This window comes from Megalops cyprinoides, chromosome 7, assembly GCF_013368585.1.
Source record: "Megalops cyprinoides isolate fMegCyp1 chromosome 7, fMegCyp1.pri, whole genome shotgun sequence".
NCBI lineage: Eukaryota > Metazoa > Chordata > Actinopteri > Elopiformes > Megalopidae > Megalops > Megalops cyprinoides.
Genome location: NC_050589.1, coordinates 35,478,835 through 35,486,038, shown reverse-complemented (window position 1 = coordinate 35,486,038; position 7,204 = coordinate 35,478,835).

The following is a 7,204-nucleotide window of genomic DNA, read 5'->3' as shown; positions in this document are numbered from 1 at the left end:
GGTCCATCCCACACTTTAGTTGGTTTAGAATCTTCACTGCTATTGAGCTTTTGAAATCAAATATCAGCCCAAAAAGGCTGAAAAGTAAGTAATCAGTCTCATTGTAATTTCAGTTATGATATAGGCATTGCCTGCTATTCTGTAACCTTTTTGTTGATGATTAACTGTCACAAATATTATCTTAAGTAAGTTTATTTTTTGAAAATAATATCTCAATATGCAATACGCATTTGTGGATACGGCAATTTGTGCCAAGTCTTAAGGAATACCAATTTTGCCAACAGCAGTTACCCACTGTGCTTACTTGTATGGATGCAGTTCACATTTTGCCCACAAGGCGGTGCACTAGACTTCTGCAACTCTTAAGCCCTCATGTTGAGCTAAAATAAAGGTGTGACTACATCAAGCTTTTGGGCAGGAACAAATGGAATGACAAGCATACTGCATCTCATCTGTGTTGTAACTTATGTAAAGCAGTTGGTTTAAGAAAATACTGGCTCCCTCTTTTTCAAAAGGAATTTTTCATGCCACTTGCTTACTATAAAGTTTTGCTAGGGCTCAAGTTAAGGTTTGACCCAGAGTTGTGTGTGGGGCTTGGGTAAGCTTACAGTGGGAATTACAAGCAATAATGCTCCCTCAGCCCTGAAGAGTAGACTTATTTTGTGTGTCAGAAAGATGAAAATGATAAATCGTTACGATGTCACGCTTAATTGTAGGCGAGAGTGTCCCAGTTTGTTTCATATGGGCTCCTTTTTGCGTTTGATACATATCCATGGTACCAAGTGTGCACAGGCAGGGCTTGATTTCACTGAACCCGCACAGTGAGTTCACAGAGAGGGCCACCGCAGGGAAGCGGAGCAGCCCAGGCCGATTTTGTGACGGGCGGCAGCAGGTTTTTTTCCCCTCTTGTTGAAGTTGAGACCAAAGGCGGGGGAAAGCACCGTTATGTAAGAAGGGAGTCTTCCCGCCTCCCCTTCATGTTTTTGTTTTTCTGAATGAGCTGCCCTCTCCCTGCGTAGGCCTCACAGCCTGTCCAGTAGGCCCCTTTCCTGGAAACGCAGCCCAGGAGAGGCCATTCAGGGGCAGGTCGGGATAGAAAGGGAAGGGGGGGGGGGCTTCTTCCTGTAAATCACATGACCCAAGACTCCCTTTAGTCCCTGTCCTACATGAACTCTGATGTAGAGGGACGAAGGCTGTTCTCTGGTCACTGTGTGCATGTGTGCTTGGCGCGTAAGTAAGTGCATGTGTTTAAAATTTTCCTTGGTTACATATAGTTGGAAGTTGTTTTTTTTTTTGGCCCTCTGTGCTGTCAGAGATTTTAGTCTATGCATTGTGAATGCAAATGATCATCAGAAAAGTAACTTTATGCACAGCTCCCAAGCATTGAGGCTTTAGAACTTCTAACAGCATTATGTACTCATATCACCTTAATGGTCTGAAGAATCTTCATCTGCCACCAGACTCTTTCTGATCTCTGCTAAAGGATGTGAAAATTACATATTAATGACCAATAATGTAATTATTTATAAGATATTGAAATTATCAGACTAAAAAGTCTAAAAATAATCTTTATTATTATTACTGTCAACTTATCCTTGCAGAAAAAGCATGCTCCCCGGTAAGAGCTTGTCACTGTTTTTGAAAAGATTTTGAATGTAGCTTTTTATATTAAAAAAGTAGTTTGGTGTTTGCTTGCATCTATAACATCAACCTCAAATAATTTAGAGCTTTTCTCTCCAAAAATTGGAAAGCTTGAAGGTCGAAAGGGTCTTGCTTGTTTTGCTCTTATTCCCCAGAATGTTGAGAGGACTGGAAAGATTTTCAAACCCTTGAAAAATAACCTGATCCAGCTTTTACTGAAAGCTGTACACAAGTAACAACAGTTATTTGACAATAATGATCATATTCCAATCTGTGCATTAATTTATTTCTGACCACCATAGCCTCTGATAAAGCTAATTAAATAGAAATGAAAGGTATGAAAATATTTTTAAGGCTGCTTTAACAAAGCCGAATGCTTGGTAAACTAATAAGCTAAAGTTTTGATACATTTTTCTATTGTCTGTATGAAGTAGTGCCATTTCACAAGCAAAGAAGACAAGTACCATTGTGATGATCAATTTGAATTGAGTTTTGATTTTTGGACTAATCCTGGTTTAAAAAGCTTATGTTTAAAAAGTAATGCAGGAAATGTAGATTTAATGCACTAAGAAATATTTTGCTATTAATACTGCGTATAATTTTGGATGTTGAAATACAGACAAGAAATTGTACCTATATAATCACAGATAGTGTTTTACAGTAGCTCAGGGAGGTTGAGTGTGGAGAACAAGTAACTGCATACGATGTATCATTCCAGAATTATTTCTAAACATTAATCTAACATCTGCTTACGTAAGAGATTTTTAGCTTAATGCTCACCAATAAGCTCATGTTTGGGTTACTGTGATGAAGAAGAGGTAAAATGGTCCCTATGTAACAATAACGCACCCACACACCATTCGCGAGTGCTACCTGAGCTTTAAGAATGGTGACTTGTTTTAGACTGAGCAATATCAGGAGAATTCTACAGTAAATCAAACAACAAATCAAACAAATCCCACCAGTGTTATTTACATTTATGCTGCAAACATGTGTGCGGTTCACTAAATACCAAAAGTCTGGAACCCAAAGCTTTGTACCCTCCTCATACTGGACCATCTGTCTGTCCAAATCATCTCCTTCCTATGTCCGTTGCACTTACACCAAGAAAATGCCAGATATTTGACTTAGGTTTGGGGGACACAAGCTGGACAAAGAGATTATGCAATTCAGGGGATCTTAAGTGCTCAGGTTGCATTCTGATACTGTTAACAGTGTCAGCCTGATAGTCCTGATCATCCAAATAGTGTTGTTGCATTTTATTTTTTATGCTTTTTTTCAGAAGTGGTTAGTAAACCACCAATGCCTGGGTTATTTTATTTACCAGCTTCTTTGTAAATGTGTGACATCTCGGTAAAAGCAGCCTCTCATGGCAACTCCATGCGATTGCTTTGATGTTTATTTTTTTATTATGGCAGTGTGAAATCTGAGCTTGCTTCTGCAATTCCTTAATCAATTCTCAAGGTCCATGTTCCAACAGTAGCTGCTCTGCTATCCAACACCATACTGTTTTTGGAAAAAGGAAGCGAGAGGAAGCAAAGTGTGTTACCAATGAGGTTAAAGGTGGGCTGGGCTCAGGGTATTAACCGAAGGAGATGTGCGCGTCCATCAAAACAGGACAATGCTATGAACAAATATACAGGGACAGGGAGGACAAACAGCACTGTGTAACCTGAGTCTGCGTTCGTGATGGAATCGTATTTTTGTACCCGTCTGTCTTGCAAGGTGTAGCTTTCCCCTTACACTTTAAGTTCTTATAAGTGCAACTTGAGAACATGACCTCCGATGAACTGGTTATGAGGAGTTATACCCCCTCCCTCCTCCCCCCACTCTCTGTTCTCAGTTGTGGTCTTCTCCCCTAGAATCTGTGCAGGGCCTCAACATACACAGCCTGCTCTGAGGCTCTGAGCTCCCTGGCATGGATGAGAAAGAGAGAGAGAATGAAGACAGGAATCAACAGAACACAAGCAGGAAAAGAAGAGGGAGACAGATGGTCATTGCGATTATAGTTCCAGATATTCACTACTGTTATGACATTTATAGTTAAGACACATGTGCATAACCCATTCCCCAAATGCATTAGTTTTATACATATTAAAATTGGACAAGTACACTGCATATTAGAAAACTAGTGTAAGTCAAAATCCTCAAAGCAATTGGTCAACCTCACCAACCTAGAGCCACAAGTCATAGAGCACTACTAATGCCTAAACTGTCACTGAGATTGCTAGTTATAAGAAAATATAATATTATATAATAAACCATATTTTTTGAGTTCTGAACACCCTTAAGCCTAGTTCACACCAGAGAGATCAACAATGTAACTAGCATTTTGCGGTAGTCTCCTTAAAATTTTGGAGAACATAATTTCATTACAAACCGCTAGGTACAATTAATCCCTACTGAAAAGAGTTGCTTTGGTGGCAGTCAATCTGATCCACTGAAGTCTCCCCAGTGGGGGGTCCATCACCATCTGCTTGCAATCAAGGACCACCAAAAAACCATAACTGGCTCAGCCAATCAGAAAGCAGAATACACAATGCCCTCCATATTTATTCATACCCTTGATTAAATATAAACAAATATGATTTATCAGAAAAATGTAGTTACTAGGTAAGAATTTCCTGCTTGAAAGAATTTGTAAATTATGCTATATATAAATTTTTATAACATTATACAGATTGGTCATATAGTTTGCACAGATTAATTTTATGAAAATATGAAGGGCCTTGTATGAAACATTTCGGCTACCTGAATCTTTATTTATTCATCCTATTTGACTGATGTTAGCTGTAGGCTGCACACATTTACACAATAGAACATTTTTTAGACCTGAGTGTGGGAGGATATTTTGGTTGGGATGCTGGAGGAGTAGAATCAATAATTCTCTTCATGCCTTGTAACCCAGTTAGCAAGCAACCACTGTTTAGTGTTTAATTCAATGTGAAAAAATAACTGCAGAAATAACTGCATGAAATATTACAAACAAGTATAGCAACTATAGTGCTCTTCCCCGTGTTGCTCATGCAGATTAAAAAAAATTACTTCAGCTTGATGATTACCATGTTGTTCCAGATTTTCAGATGTTTTTTTTAATGTGTATAATATCAAATATCTGTCTGTGTACCTACAGATTATGTATATTTAATATAGGCCTAACCTGCATTAGTTACCTCCCAAAACAACATTCCAAAAATCAATGTAATTGATAACATGTTGATGTATATACATTATCTGATTGCACCTTGACAGGTTCATTCTTAAAATATCATTGGAAATGACTTCGATACCCTGCTTAAAGACTATTGTACAAGTCTGAGTTACTCCAAACAGTAAAAAGTATTACAAGTATTAGCAGTATAAATTACAGATTTATTGTTTTTGAGTATAATATTGCTAGCTAGCGCAGCTGTCTTAATGAACTGACAGCCCATTGCATTGATGTGAAACACCACTTTGCTCAATGTTATCTTGTTCACCTTGAGAATTTCTCCTAGAGCTGCTTTGTAAATTCTCCCCCAGTATTTCTTGTCATGGCACTCAGTTCTATGCCACCCCATAGGAATGTAGCTAGGTTTAAACTTTCTGAAGCTATGTACCTAACCACTATGTATGGCTGTGGTTCTGAGGTACAGCACAGGACCAGACTGTGGCCAGAGCCAAGGAAAGAATGCATCCCTGTCCTTAGCTGTCATATTGTATTGTCCCATTCTCTGAAGTATCCCATTTCAGTAAGACCAGCAGCCAGATTAAATCATGTGACTGTGGTATAGGTTCACCACGAATTCCACACTATAAACCAATCACATTGCAATTCCCTTCCCTCACCCCTCCCACAACCTTATTTCCTCCTGTTTGTGTACATACTCCTCAGGAAGTAGTCTTATCTGCAGTCCCAGGCAGAATCGTTTTTTTATATATATTTACAATGCATAATTATCACTGCAAACCCACATCACACTCCTCCTTTCCCTCTCCTCACCTCATTCCACTGCCAACTAAGGCCAGCAACTGATTCAAATCTGTGTTGGTTTTGGAATCCTGGTTTTGGAAAGCTGCTGTCTCAACAGCACTGCTGCCACCTACTTCCAAACCTTCGCCCCTCCCTATAATCCTCTATCATCAAGCCTTAGTGCGGAAGCTATCCAACATGATCAGAATGGTTAGGTACTTTGCCACTTTCTTTCGCTGCCTGTTGATACGCTTTGGACTGTGTCCATTTTCCTCACATAGATCTTACTTGAAGGTAAACCTCTGTGTGCTTCGTACTGAGTACACAATTTTGGTTTAAAATATAGCCTCGATGTCTGAAAAAAAAAACAAGGATAATCATGTTCTCTAAATTCAGTCACATCTACTGACAGGATTGTGTTAAGGATGTTAACAAATAGTATTTGTTTAATATCTAAGCCTTTTGTACTTTTAGCGAACTTTGTATTTTGATTCTGTGTTTTTTCTTTGTGCCCAGTCCACCCTGGAAAGAATGTATGCTACATAAGTTTTAAAAACAATAATGATAATGGCCTATAGATATGACCAGGTAGATACTAGTCTCGGTATTGCAACGAAACAATTTCTCTATAAAGTCAAGTTAGTATGCAAAAAATGTGCAAAAAGAGGGGGTGACAATGGACGAGCACGATAACGTGTAACCTTAATAAAAATGCAATATATATTCTGAGGCAACCATTTCTGCCAGAGCAATGATAGGTAATAAAAGCTTTAGTTGTCTCACGACCATTTGCTGTGGTCTCGAGTGGCCCCACCCCCGAAACGGCTCCAAACGCAACCTGGACTGAAAACAGTGGCATCCATCTCTCAGGAATTAATCACTATGAAACCATCAGCATTTTTTACACTGCTGATAGAATTTAAACGCGCTGTGTGTAACAATCTGTACCTGTAAAGACAAGCATGGCGAAGAGAGCACAGATGGAAATTAACGGTGTTTATTTAATTTCAGAGGCGTGTTAAAAATCGTATCCAATTAATTTATTAGAGTTAATTTACAACAATAAGCGAAAATAACTGAGTCAGATTAATTATTAACTTACATTTAAAAGGTTACCTTTTGCATGGTCTCGCGGTTTTATAAATATAAAATAGTGATATTTAAACTGCAAATAGTTACTGTTATATGAAATTAGCGGAAGTAGCTTTATGCTTTTGGTAGGTAATATATTTCCAATATATAGAGTATAGAGTATAGAGTACATGTACTCTGTAATAATAGTAGTATGTTACAATCTCATGTAAATCAATACTTATCTACTTCAATCTTATTTTATTCTAGTCTCATAATCAAATTAGATTAGATCCAATTATATTTAATTGATTATGTAAAAACACAGGCAACATTTAATGGAACTGAATTTACAAAAGGACAACGCAGGTTCACATGCAATGTTTGTTTGTATGCTTAAAAGGAGCAAAACCTTCTGCATTTAAATTGCAAATGTAAAATAGACGAATAAAGATACCGTAATTTATTCCTTTGTCCTCTTTGCCGCAGACAAAATGGTGATCAGTATGTATGTCAATACACAATGCTGGCATTACGTCA